This window comes from Hyperolius riggenbachi, chromosome 9 (genome assembly GCF_040937935.1).
Source record: "Hyperolius riggenbachi isolate aHypRig1 chromosome 9, aHypRig1.pri, whole genome shotgun sequence".
NCBI classification, from domain to species: domain Eukaryota; kingdom Metazoa; phylum Chordata; class Amphibia; order Anura; family Hyperoliidae; genus Hyperolius; species Hyperolius riggenbachi.
Window position 1 is genome coordinate 50811377 of NC_090654.1, and position 15275 is coordinate 50826651.

Consider the following 15275-nt stretch of genomic DNA (forward strand, 5'->3'; position numbering starts at 1 on the left):
TGACCCCTCATTGTGGTAATATGTTACATTAAAGTGATTTTGAACCCACAATTATTGTAATAAAATTTTTCTTATGTTAAAAAAAAGTGTCCCTGTGCATCTTTTTGTGCAAAAAAATAATACGAGACTCTGGGGCTAATTTGCATAGCTTTCTGTTGAATTATCTCACCTTACTTATTAGCTCATGAATTATCTCTCTTTATCTGTTTATGTCATGCAGCAGCTCTCCTAAAGGTGCCTATACATCAGATGACGTATGGGCAGATGGACCAAGAGACAGATCTCTCTCTGATCAGAGGGAGATCTGTTGCCAGGGCCGGATTTAGGCCATGGCCTAGGGTACCACTGGAGGAAGGGAACCAAAGCAGCAGGCTAAACTGATGCAGCATGTGTAAGCTTGTAAATGCTGCAATGCAGAGGGATCAGGTGAGCACCTGACCGCGGTACTCTGCTGCTAGTCCCCTGTGCAGCAGCCACCTGGCGGCTATGAACTTGGGCAGCATTGGAGACGGAAAGGAAGAGGAAGCTTCTGCACTGGAGACGAGTGGAGAAATGAGTGACACTGATGGCTGCTGCGGTGTGAAGATGAACTGGCTACCTATACGAAAAGGAGGGATTAAGGGAGTCATCTGGCTACCTATACTGGAGGGAAAGGGGGGAGGGATCATCTAGCTACCTATACTGGAGGGAAGGGGAGAGGGGTCATCTCGCTACCTATACTGAAGGGGTGGCTGGTGACAGTGGCCTTGGGCAGTAAAGAGTACAAATCCGGCCCTGTCTGTTGCCTATTCATACAGTGAAAAGCTCCTTGCTTTCTGACCGCATTGGAAGAATTGATAACATCTTTTGTTTGCGTTCCTTTTTTCAGATACATTTAGTATACCGCTAGCAGCTACTGAAACTGAACTGCACTGAGCTGAGAAGCAGAGAGAGGTAAAAAATGGTCACTAGATAGCTGTCTCACTAATATTATAAATGCGAAAGTTTGGATGTTTGTTACTCAGTCACGCAACAATGGCTGAACGGATTTGAATGAAATTTAGCACACACATAGTACATTACCTGGAATAACATATAGAATACTTTTTATCCCCATAACCAAAAAGTGGGCGGAGACAAATACAAATTTCACTGGGAAAATGTAAACTGCTGCCATTCTTACACTGTTTATGGCAGGGTTCTTAAACTTTGCACAGTTGGTCACTGGGTGACTGGGATTAATAATCAGAAAAGTGGGTGGAGCCTAGAAAAGCAAATCAAAATTCACCTATTGATTTTCAAGGGGAAAATTTAATTGCTGCCATTCTTGCACTGTTAATGGCACAAGCCTCAAACCTGGTACAGTTGGTCATTGAGTGACTAGGGTTCAAATTCAGAAAAGGAGGTGGAGCCACAGCCGATCAGATACCTGGGCAACGCCGGGCCATCCGTTAGTTCATATATAAATACAGCAGCTATGCAATAAAATGCAATGGCAGCTTTCAGAGCAGATAAATTGTACTTTGGGAACTTGTAATTCGTGAACAGAAAATATTACTTGTGCACAAAGGTAATATGATAACTGTATGGACAATAAAAAGTAGGAAAACACATTTTTATTGAATGTTATGTCAGAGTTTTATCCCACTTTACATTTGAAATCAGATTTTATTAAATGTTGGGCATTTTAAGCATAACCTCTATATAAATATATTGTAATGGTGTCGTACCTGCATCCAGTGCAGTTTCTAGGCTAAAATGCACCCAGGGCGAGGGTGTAAAAATTGCGGTGCCTCCAGTATAGGTAGCCAGTATAGTTGCCCCTGGTATAGGTTAGCCAGGTAGGTGCCTCCAGTATAGGTAGCCAGTATAGTTGCCCCCAGTATAGGTTAGATAGGCAGGCACCCCCGGTATAAGTTAGACAGGTAGGTGCCCCACTACAGGTTAGCTAGGTGGGTGCCTCTAATATAGGTAGCCAGAATAGTTGCCCCCAGCATAGGTTAGATAGGTAGATGCCCCCAGTATAGGATAGTTAGGTAGGTGCCTGCAATATAGGTAGCTAGTATAGTTGCCACCTGTATAGGCTAGGTAGGTAGGTGCCCCCAATACAGGTTAGATAAGTAAGTGCCCCAGTATAGGTTTGATAGGTAGGTGCCCTACAGTATAGGTTAGATAGGTAGGTGCCCCCAGTATAGGTTAGGTAGGTAGGTGCCCCCCAGTATAGGTTAGATTAGGTAGGATCCCCCCAGTATAAGTTAGATAGGTAGGTGCCCCCCAGTATAGGTTAGATAGGTAGGTGCCCCCCAGTATAGGTTAGATTAGGTAGGTGCCCCCCAGTATAGGTTAGATTAGGTAGGTGCCCCCAGTATAGGTTAGATAGACAGCTTTCCCCAGTCAGTGTTGCCAACTTATCCCTTTAATTACTGACACATCTAAGTGATACAGGTTCTGGGGCTATTTGCACATAATCAGTGTCTTAACTGCATTTACCTAGCCACAAAACATGTATAATTCATATGTGTCAGTAATTAAAGAGATGAGTTGGCAACACTGCCCCCAGTATAGGTTAGGCAGGTCCACCCCCCATAATGGAGGGGGGAGCCGGAGCCGCAGGGAGGGCAGCCCGACCTCTCCCTCCCTCTCCCCGGGCCGCCCTCCATGCTCCCCCCTCAGACGCAGAGTAATTACGCAGCAGGAAGCTCTGTACATAACTACTCATCTTCCTGCGTTCCACTAGCTGCTGATCTCCTCTCGTCATAGACGCTGATACACACGCTGCTTCCGGCTAAACAGTAGTAGTTTATGTACAGAGCTTCCTGCTGCGTAATTACTCTGCGTCTGAGGGGGGAGCACGGAGGGCGGCCCGGGGAGTGCGAGGGAGAGGTCGGGCTGCCCTCGGGGAGCGGCTCCGGCTCCCACCTCCTTTACAGCGTCCCCCTCACAACAGCGCCCAGGACGGCGGCACTAAAAACGGGCCTGCCTGCATCACCCCATAATAATCACTGACAAATAGTTATTAGGTGATTACATCACACAAGCAAACCCCAAGAAACGTTTCCATAACTGGTGCAGTTGAGGTTTGTTCTACGTTGCATTGGATGACTGCTCATCCTTTCTACATGCAGTTTATGGTGGTAAATGTCAGTGGTTTAGTGACAGTAACGAGGCTTTCGAGAACTGTCACTTGGGTGGAACTGCTTTGGGTAGATAAGATAGTTGAGTTTTGACCACTTCAGAGACCGGTAACATATCTGATGAGAAAGATGAGAAGCCACAGCCATCATAACACTTGTGGTGTGCGTCAGTGACAAGCCCCACCGTCCTTGTGATATGCGGCACATAGCCCTCAGATCTTCCGCTGCCCACAGGAGGATTAACCTGTGTGATGCCAGTGATGTCTGACAGTCAGCTCTATGTGTGGTGTTCTTATTAAAGAATAAGTCCACAAAGTGTAGATGGCTTCATCATTGTGTGAAAATAACTTCTTGCATCTTATACTTTTATCAGTACGATGCTGCCATCAGAAGATATCAGCTTCTGGAAATCCTCACTGCAGCTTGTCAGCACAGAGCTCTTTGTCCAAAATCAGAGTTCTTGGCCAAAGCTGATAGTTGGAAAAGTTAGGTTAATCTGGCAGGTTAAAAGTTATGCAGGGGAAGCCAAACCCACTGATAGTCTGTTGAAGTGTTAAAGGGATACTGTAGGGGGGTCGGGGGAAAATGAGCTGAACTTACCCGGGGCTTCTAATGGTCCCCCGCAGACATCCTGTGCCAGCGCAGCCGCTCACCGATGCTCCGGCCCTGCCTCCGGTTCACTTCTGGAATTTTTTACTTTAAAGTCAGAAAACCACTGCGCCTGCGTTGCCGTGTCCTCGATCCCGCTGATGTCATCAAGAGCGCACAGCGCAGGCCCAGTATGGTCTGTGTCTGCGCAGTACACTCCTGGTGACATCAGCGGGAGCGAGGACACGGCAACGCAGGCGCAGTGGTTTTCTGACTTTAAAGTCAGAAATTCCAGAAGTGAACCGGAGGCGGGGCCGGAGCATTGGGGAGTGGCTGCGCCAACACAGGATGTCTGCGGGGGACCATTAGAAGCCCCGGGTAAGTTCAGCTCATTTTCCCCCGACCCCCCTACAGTATCCCTTTAAATCTCAAATGTAGGAACTCAGAACTTCTCTTCTCTAAAAGATAAGCAAGAACATAATAACATTTAAAGAAAAACATTTATTTGTTGCAGCTGATAGAAATCCTGCAATAAGTCAGCAGTGTGTCTACTTCCTGCTTGCATGGAAGCAAACATAGCGTTAACATCCTGTTTACAAATTAGCTGCTCTGCCGAGGCAGCCAGCGGACACAGCTGTGAGATCAAATTGCACTTGTGATTAGTCAAAGATGAGGGGGAACTAGACAGGGTAAACTCACTAAATACAGTAGCAGTAAAAAGTATGTGAACCCTTTGAAATTATATAGATTTCTGAACAAATTGGTTATAAAATGTGATCTGATCTTCATCTAAGCCACAACAATAGACAATCACAGTCTGCTTAAACTAATACCTCACAAATAATTTAATTGTTTCCATGTTTTTATTGAACACACCATGTAAACATTCACAGTGTAGGTGCAAAAAGCATGTGAACCCCTAGACTAACGACATCTCCAAGATCTAATTGGAGTGAAGTGTCAGCCGGCTGGAGTCTAATCAATGAGATGAGATTGGAGGTGTTGGTTACAGCTGTCCTGCCATATAAAAAACACACACCAGTTTTGGGTTTGCTTTTCTCAAGAAGCATTGCCTGATGTGAATGATGCCTCGCACAAAAGAGCTCTCAGAAAACCGATGATTAAGAATTGTTGACTTGCATAAAGCTGGAAAGGGTTATAAAAGTCCCTTCTAAAGCCTTGCTTGTTCATCAGTGTACGGTAAGACAAATTGTCTATAAATGGAGAAAGTTCAGCACTGCTGCTACTCTCCCTAGGAGTGGTCGTTTTGTAAAGATGACTGCAAGAGTACAGCACAGAATGCGACAATGAGGTGAAGAAGAATCCTAGAGTGTCAGATAAAGACTTACAAAAGTCTCTGGCATATGCTAACATCCCCGTTAGCGAATCTATGATACGTAAAACAATAAACAAGAATGGAGTTAATGGGAAGGTACCACAGAGGAAAGCCACTGCTGTCCCCAAAAAAAAAAAAACATTGCTGCACATTTAAAGTTTACAAAAGAGCACCGGGATGTTTCACAGCAGAACTGGCAAAATATTTTGTGGAGAGATGAAACCAAAGTTGAGTTGTTTGGAAGAAACACACAACACTATGTGTGGAGAAAGAGGCACATCACATCAACATCAAAACCTCATTCCAACTGTGAAGTATGGTGGTGGGGGCATGATGGTTTGAGGCTGCTTTTCTGCATCAGAGCCTGGACGGATTGCTATCATCAAAGGAAAAATGAATTCCCAAGTTTATCAAGACACTTTGCAGGAGAACTTAAGGCCATCTGTCCACCAGCTAAAGCTCAGCAAAAGATGAATGTTGCAACAGGACAATGACACAAAGCATAGAAGTAAAGCAACAACAGAATGGCTTAAACAGAAGAAAATACACCTTCTGGAGTGTCCCAGTCAGAGTCCTGATCTCAACCCGATTGAGATGCAGTGGCAAGACCTCAAGAAAGCGATTTACACCAGACATCCCGAGAATATTGCTAAACTGCAACAGTTCTGTAAAGAGGAATGGTCAAAAATTACTCCTGACAGTTGTGCACGCTGATCTGCAACTACAGGAAACGTTTGAAGTTATTGCTGCCAAAGGAGGTTCAACCAGTTAGTAAATCCAAGAGTTCACACACTTTTTTCTACCTGCACTGTGAATGTTTACACAATGGGCCTGATTCACAAAGCGGTGCAAATTGTTTGCACGCCTGTGAAAAGCCCTTTATCTCGCCTAAACTCAGTTTAGGCATGATAAAATGAAACTCGTGTGAAATTCGCCCATTAAACCCTATGGGCGCTGCGCGCGGAGTTGCGGGATTGCGCGCGCAAAACTTTGCGCGCGGGACTTTGTGCGTGATAAAGAGCACAAAACGGTGCTAACTCAGCAGTGCAAAGGTTATCACGCCTAAAGTCTTTTAGGCGTGATAACTGAGTTATCACCGCTTTTTGAATCTGGCCCAATATGCTTTACATTTAAAAAGCACAGGGTGATTTTACTGCGATTAGCGAGGTAAAATCACTGCACACTTCCGCGATTCCTGTTGATCGCTTGTTTAAGCACTGTACCACGAGGTCTCGCGGCAAAATGCTGCAGGCAACACGTTTTGTGATTGCCATTAATCATGGAACGCCCGCGATCAGCGGCAACGGCGGAAATGACATCACTTCCATTCGGCTATAATTGCGCTAGCAATTTAAGAAGTGCTAGAGCTTCGACGATTAGCAGAAATCACCCGTTAATCACTGTAGTGAGAATGGGCCCTTACAGCCAGTCTAACAGAAGGAGATTCGTGTTCAGCAACATGAAAGCCACCCGGCACCCCACCCAGCCATGTTCCTCATCCTGTCTTGGTGTTTAGACTTCCGCAGGGCTTCTGTGTCCACTTCTGTTTTTATTCTCTTTTCTCCATCATACCAGGTGAGCGGCCTGAATGGTAAAATGCTCCCTGCTGGTCATTTCAGATCATTCACCATCCGCATCTGCTGCATCCAGCAATAACACTGTGGCCGCCAAACAGCGCTCAACATGTGTGTTTGATAAACCCAGGAATACATAAATTACCATTTCATATTCTAATCAAGAACTCCAGATTCAGCAATATTGAAGCTTAGAACTCTAGGACCATTATGTTCAGCTGATATGACTTTTTATTTTGTTGGGGAATATATAAAATATATGTGTGTATATATATATATATATATATATATATATATATATATATATATTAATATATTAATTACACTTACCTGGTTCTTTTATCGGCCCCCTGCAGCTGTAATGTCCCACGCCGTCCTACGATACTCCGTTCCCCGCCGCCGGTCCTGGTCTGATCTGCCGCCGGTCTCGCCGTGGACCATTACTGCTGCAGGAGGCCGATAGAAGCCCCAGATAAGTGTCCGTTTTCAATCCCCCACAGAACCCCTTTAAAGCAAACCTGGAACGAGAATAAACTTAGGAGATAATAAATTGTATGTGTAGTACAGCTATGAAATAGTACATTAGTGGAAAAGAAAAGAGTCTCATATTGTTTTCCAGTACAGGAAGAGTTAATGAACTTCAGTTGTTATCTATGCAAAAGAGCTTCTCTGAGCTATTTGACCCAACTTGGGTCGAATACAATCCTGTTTTCTGAAGCACTTTAACAGCTAAGAAACAGTGAAAGACAGAAAAACATGCATAAGGTCTTATGAGTAGAGCATAATGCATTGCATGTTATGTATTGCATTCTGCTCTACTCATGGGGCAGTAAGATTTGATGCACGCAATTCTGCTTACTGCAGTTTATACACAAAGGCATCTGATCTACATGCTCATTCTGATTGAAAGTATCAGAGAAAGTGCATAAGCTCAGAAGTCAGGCAACTGGCATTATTCATTAGAAGATGAAGATGGCAGCCTCCCCATTCCTCTCACTTCAGCATTGCTCCCAATTGTCCCTTTTTCAGAGGGACGGTCCCTCTTTGGGAACCCTGTACCTCCTTTGTTCCTCATTTGTCCCTCTTTCAGGACTCCTGTACAGATAGATCTATGTAAATATATGTATTTTTGTACTGATAAATATGTTTAAAGAGAAACTCCGACCAAGAATTGAATTTTATCCCAATCAGTAGCTGATACCCCCTTTTACATAAGAAATCTATTCCTTTTCACAAACAGACCATCAGGGGGCGCTGTATGACTGATATTATGGTGAAACCCCTCCCACAAGAAGCTCTGAGTACCGAGGTACTTCTGGCAGTTTCCTGTCTGTGAACCCTGTTGCATTGTGGGATATAGCTGTTTACAGCTGTTTCCAACTGCCAAAACAGCATGCAGCAGCTACATCACCTGCCAGCAGTAACAATGTCACCATGTAATAAATGTCAGAATATAAATCACGGAGAGGAAAGATTTTGCAATGGGCAAACACTGACTAAATCATTTATACATAATTATTGTAAAAATGAAGCACTTTTTTTTATCACATCATTTTCACTGGAGTTCCTCTTTAACAAACTCTAAATGTTATTTCTATCATTTACATTGATACATTTCTTATTTTTTTAATGATAAAATGAAGAACTAATGATGATAGAGCGGACCAGTGTGCTCTGAATTCTAAAACTTTGTCTTCTGGTATGTGTGGCTAGGGGTGTGGTCAGAGGTGTGGCAGGGTGTGTCTTAAAATGGACCTGAACTCTTCCACAGGACAAAAGGAAAACCGAGAGAAATGCACCCTGTATGTCTTTAGAGCATTTAGCCTGTCTAATCCCTCCTCATCTGTGACAAATCACAAGTTGTAATTTTATCTCTCACCTGTGTCACGTGACTGCCACAGCATAGAAACTAACTGTTAAACAAAAGAATGTTAGCAATATGTCTGCTTCCATGAAAGCAGGAAGTAGACACATTGCAGATTTATTGCAGGATTTGTATCAGCTGTTACACAGAAATGTTTCAGGTTTCCTTTAGGCTGGTTTTTTTATCGCTCCTGCCACCCCGTCCCACCGCAAGGCAAAAAAATGACAAACATATGACCCTGTGGCAGACTTCACCGACAGGGTCATATTTATGGTCCCTCGCTCAGTGATCTGCTCCCTGCTGGCCAGAAAGTACGTCACTGGAATTCACGTCGGACCGTGCTCTGTCGTTTACACATAATTATTATTATTATTTGTATTTATAAAGCGCCAACATATTACGCAGTGCTGGACAATAAATAGGGATACATACAATGCAACAAGGGGTGACAGAGAGGTAGCAAACGGTTATAGAACATAGCACAAGGTTATACATACAATCAGGGTATAAAATGCGTTTTACAGAGACCCGGCAAAACAAGTACGAGTTATGGCCCATACTCACGGGCTGCAAAAGTGGCCTGTCGCCAGCACACGTGAGCGTGTGCGCGACAGGCCGGCGACAGCTCGTCGCCAGGTCCCTCCGCATACACACGGCGGAGGGACCTGGCAACTAATGCGACGGAAGCGGTCGCTGTTGTCCCTCCCCCCGCCGGAAGCGCCGTCTATTTGCTATTATGTTACTGTCGCTAGTCCGCGTACTCACACGGACTAGCGACAGTTGCGGCGGAGATGCGGCGGCGGCTGTCGCCAGACGATTGACCGCGCCAATTGCCTGGCAACATCAGCGACGGGCGACAGTTCGGGGTGCGCGCCCGTGCAACACCGCATACTCACGGGCGACCTGTCGCCGCAACACGCGCGCGCCGCATGTTGCGGCGACAATTGTAGCCCGTGAGTATGGGCCATTATTCCAAGAGAAGGGTGTCGTTGCTGGGGTAGTAAAATTAAGGACACACTAAGGTAGGGGGGAGGCCCTGCCAAAGGCTTACAATCTAAAGCGTACACCCATAAACTACCATGTAAGAGGGGCCTCAAGGGCAATTTAATGAACCGATCACCAACTTTATTACCCTGAGCTGATCTTCACTTGTCCACAAAAGTCAGAATGCGTTGGTGTGCAATGCCAGTCCGCCTGAGCCTCCTACGCCGGCCTTTTGTCACTGTGTCACATCACTGTGATATCTGCCTGTAAACACTGATAACGCAGATGTCACAATGTCCTCATTTTATGATTACCACAACAGATCTTCCTGTAATGCTGTTCAGTTTGTTGATTAAAGTGTTCTAGGCTTTTTCTTTTTGTCTCCGGGCTTCATCCCCCCCCCCCGAATGCTGATATGCGAGACCCCTCAGAAAAGTCTCTCTTGCCTCCAGCAGTGATTAACGCACGGCTCAGCTTATTCTCCCTCTGACTTGTAGTCCGTTTTGGCCTGGAGAATATCAAAGCTGCTTTATTAGATAAGGAGATACCCCCTTTCTCTAGTTAGATAATCTCTGGCTCAATTCCCCATCTGAAAGGGAGATGGTGGCACGCTCAGAGAGCAGAGATAAAAATTAGAACTATTATGGTGAGTTCCTCTCTATCAGATTCATGCCTGGAGAAGACGCTTTTTGTGCTGATAAAAAGCTCCGCTCAGATCCTGATCAGATAGGGCGATGGGGACAGTGCGAGATTCTCTGCTAATTATCCTGGTTTCAGAAGCCAGGAGCTCCTGCTCTCACTGCTCCTGGGCAGAGAATGGAGATAGAAGAGCCATTGATTATCATTACATGGAGGTGTACTCTCTGCCTGATAACACACCAGCAGTGGTAAAGGAACACTATAGGGGGTCTGTTTATATAAAAGGGTGAATTAGGGTCCTGACTATATCTGATGAGATCCTGTGGCAAAACTCCAGGATGTTTTATTAATACATGCTGGCTGCTTTCCCAAACCGCCAGACGTCACGTAAATAGCAGTGGTTTGTAGTAAAAGCATTGGAAATACCTTATTTCTAAACCTAGATGTACAGACTAGTGTCACTTGGCAGGTAGTTGCACACGGCGTACGTATATATACGCCGTCCGTGAGTTGGGCGCAGTGCAAGGCGAATAACAGCTCATTCTGGTGCAGCTCAAATCACCAGTGGCGTAAAATACTGTTCCCCGTTTCAGTCATCGCAACTCGGAGGAAGATTTATTTCGGGGTCTGGCGATCGCTCGAACCCTGAATCACTCTTACACACCCCGCGCAGTATAACATTACTGCTATGGCTGCGCCTAGCAGGGCCGTTTCTTGGGCAGGGCGGCTGCCCTGGGCGCAGACCGGAAGGGGGGAGCAGGCAGAAGGACATAACTGCTAGGGAGCTGGTGATGTGCAGTGCAGCCAAATGGAAGAAGGAGATTACCAGCTCGATCACCTTCCTTGACTCCTCCTGGGCTGCCTGCATCCGACATCAAGTCATCATCACGTCACCACCGCGTGGTGACACCTGATGTCCTGTAGCGGTACTGCAGACTGTTAGTGCATGCGCCCTTGGAGGAGTCGGCTTTCCGGGCTCTCTTCGCCTATCTGTTTTCCTGGTACCTGCTTCCTCCTGGATGAGCGGCTGGTCACTAGTAAGTAGGAAGATCTACTTGTGACCTGTGGCTGTGTGACTGTCCCTAAAGAGTAAGGGTTCACGGGGATGGGGGGGTGATGGCCCAATTTTTACACTCTCGCCCTGGGTGCAGTTTTGCCTAGAAACTGCCCTGGCACCTAGTTTCCTGTTTTGCAAGACACAATCCCTTGGGTGACAGTTTGGGGCCGAGGCTGTACAGACATGTCATAGTGTATTTTGTGAGGATGGAGGGGGCGGAGGGATGATGAGCGGCACAGAATGAAGGGGGCGGAGTGAGGGAGAGAACAGTAACATCATGCTGGACTCCATCCCAACTGAGGATTAGGATGATAATGGATGCAATGGGCCTGGCGCACAAATGCACAATAATATTGCCATGCACAGACCGCACACTGCAATATTACCCTTACTTCTGACAGCAGCACCGCGAGTTGCACTAACTCGCGGTGCCGTGCGATGTCTGTGCATGAAAATATTACCGCAAGTTCATGCATCAACCCCCATAGACCTTATTCAATTCACTTTTTCTCCGATGTTTTCTTCTAGGAGATCATTTTTCATTCCCAGTTTCAGCACTCTGCAATTGAAAAAGTACTAAAAAGTAGGAGAAAATGTACTGTCAATATTATTCAGAATATTTTCTTGCTTGTTGGTGGCTTTAACAGCATTTTATTGATAAAGCGTGAAACTATCACCTAGGAGAAAAATTAGAGGAAAAAGTGAATTGAACAAGGACCAATGCCTGCAAAAACACTCCTGAGTTTTCACCCAGGCAATCATTTTTCATCAAATGGAAAAAAAAATAACTTTTTAGCTCTTAGCAACTCAAAGAGTACTAAAAGATGGGTAAAAAGGGATTTACTCCACAATACTTGCTAACAATTCTGGCCTCCATGTGCTGCAGGGCCACATAGCACTGGCCACACCTCCTTAATAAATCATGCATTTATCGCCAGATTGTTTCCCTTGGTGATAACATTATATTCTACATTTATATAATAAAATCACCACTACCAATAAGATTACAGTAGTCAAGTCACTCCAGCACTGGGACCCCTGAAGAGAGGCCTCCCTACAAACAGTAGCACCGTCCCGCTCGGGCACCAGTGGCAAAAACCAAGCCCTATTCGGTCTGTGCTACAGCGCAGGCGGCTCACACGTGTGCAGTGGCACGGGCCCCAGGTGGCTCAGCTTTTTCCAAAGAAAGCTGAGTGGGTTTGTGCTAGTGCACATATTGTTTTTTGCAGGGGTCCTAGCGCTGGAACAGGGCTGTGGTGAAGGAAAAGGGGAGCCTCTTAAGGATCCAGGTCCACCCGTGGTGAGTACCCCGTAGGAGGCACACTTTTTCCTTTCAGGTACACTTGAAAGATCCAAAGTACTTGATTGGCTCAGCCGAGCGCCCTGTTCTCACTTGCCTGAAGCCGCAATGTTGCCTCTCCATTGGCAACAAAACGCTACAGCCTCACAGTGCATCTGTACATTACTTAGCGCCGAACCGTGGACCGAGAAATAGAGTCTCAAAACCTGCGAACAACAATCATACGTACACTCCTTTAGAAACTCCCAGATGATGTATTGCTCTTGTATAGAGAATAGACAGAGAGACCATTCACTTACTGTGCTGGTACTTAAGTTCAGACCTCAAAATGGCAGCCTCCACGTGGCACGGGAGCACTTTAATTGACGTGTTTTGGAAATAAGGGGGTGGGGGGGGAATGTGTTAACTCTTCTTTAATTATCCTGTTGTTTCTCCAAGTTGTCCTCACCATTCCTTCCTCTTCTGCTCCCCATATGCCAGTGGGTGCCAAATTTCTGTCAATTTGTACAAAGTCTATTAATGTAAATTCCACAGTTTTTGGTTTTGTTTGTGCTAATAAAAATCTCCTTGTTCTTGACAACCCAAAGTGAAAAGTCGGCTGCAAGAAAATTAGCTCCAGCTGTTGAGAACACTATTCCGAAACCGGGAGAAAATACAAATGAGTTCTGTGGAGCTGTGTTTGTATTCTGCAGAAGAAGACGAGTCATTCATACAGAATATCCACGCACAACCTCTGCCCTGCCTGAAATCTCATGAACAAGCACACTCATAACATAGAGGCGTGCAATCCATATAGGTAGTTGTAAACCTGGCCATACATCTAGCCATATTGTGGCACAATCGACCATCCAATTAATAATTCCATTTAATTATCAAGCATGCCTGATCAATGATTCTACCGATATTGGTCGAATGTATTGCTCAAGCATGCTGTAAAATCTCGGTATGATGTGGCCAATCGTGTGCTTGGCGATAACAGTGACCCCAGGCTGTCCCCCCCCCCCCCCCCCAAATGTAAATGCACTTATAAATAAAGGTTATCTTGGTAACAAAACTCTACAATAATTACACAACCATCTACAGTCAGGAATTGCCAGCATGGAATCGTAAAGATGCCCATACATCACTTGACTTGGTTGGCCAATCGACCATCTGATTTGGTAATTATAATCGAATTGGATGGAAATTGGTGCCGTCAAGAGCATGCTCATTCGACGATGCAACCAATTTTGGCCGAAATTGGTGGCATGTATCAATCGGACAAGCTGGAAAATCTCGGGCTGACGAGCGATGGAACCACCATTGCAACAACCCCCCCAGTGTTTTATGTAGCGTCAGAAAGCTAATTTCCGCAAGATTTCATGCTGAAGTTGATCAGGAATCAGCCTCTAGCTTATGCCAGCTAACACATCCCTCTCTGATCAGATTCAATCATAGAGAGCTTTGTCTCTTGGTTGATTGGCCGACAAAATCGATAGATGTATGGAAACCTTTATGTATCAGTGTTGGTGTTGGTATTTGGGAACATTGTTACAAATTCATCTGATCATCACACTTCAGCACCGAACCTGCGGACGAGGTCAGGGGGAGGTCACTTGTGCTTCATGGTGCGTTTCACATGACTGATACTTCCTCCTTCCGGCTTTATGGCCCATACTCACGAGGGACAAATGTCGGTGCAACACGCGGAGCGCGCGTGTTGCGGCGACAGGTCGCCCATGAGTATGGGCCGCGCGCACACCGAACTGTCGCCCGTCGCTGATGTCGCCAGGCGATTGAAATGTTCAATCGCCTGGCGACAGTCGCCGCCGCAACTCCGCCGCATCTGTCGCTAGTCCGCGTGAGTACGCGGACTTGCGACAGCAACCTCCATTGAGCTACGCATAGCTCCCGGCGTGGGGAGGAGGAACGTCGGCGACAGCTTCCGTCGCGCCGCTGGTCCCTCTTCCGCGTGTGTACGCGGAGGGACCTGGCGAGGAGCTGTCGCCCACACGCTCACGTTTGCTGGCGACAGGCCACTTTTGCCGCCCGTGAGTATGGGCCGTTAGAAGCAAGAAGTTGTGGATCAGGATGATACCATTTATTGGCTAACTTAGAGATGGATAAACAGTGAGCTTTCGACTTATAAAAAGCCTTCGTCGGACTGGTCCGGCTTTAGAAGGTGGAAGAATGGAGTCACATGAAATAATAAAGGTAGCCACACACTTATGGATATTTATGTTTGATCAACCTTTGTGTTTGATTCTTAAATTTAATCAGGGGTGAATAGAATATACTTTTGGCTGTTTGATCCATGAAAAGTGATCGATATCAGGGCTGAAAATCAAAATTCTACTGATTGAGTAGGATGGAAATTTATTTTTTTTTCCAACATGTCGAATCTCAAAAAATCAAGAAAAACAGGAAATTTTGATCAGATTCCATTGATAAAAATCAAAGAAAAATTGGCAATGTTTCGGTACAACTGAACGTTTTAATCAAATTGAGGTAAAATCATACTGAAAAATTGTAACGTGTAGCTAACACCTTTTTTACACGATCCAAAACTCAACAGCCATTTCTTCCATAATTTGGGCTTTAAAGTGTAACTGAGGTTGCTTGCGTCATGATGAGACGCACGTGTATGTTAATTGCAAAACTTTTTAATAGCCAAGCTGTTTATCTTATTTTATTTTGCTGCCTGAAAGGGTTAATTTCCAGGCATGGAAGTGACAGCTTCTGTCTTGTTGGTACCTCCGTCGGGAATATATAAACCTCACTGATGAGCAAATTGCAACTTCTGGGGGCAGGGGAGAGATAGAAAAAGGTCAACAGTTCATG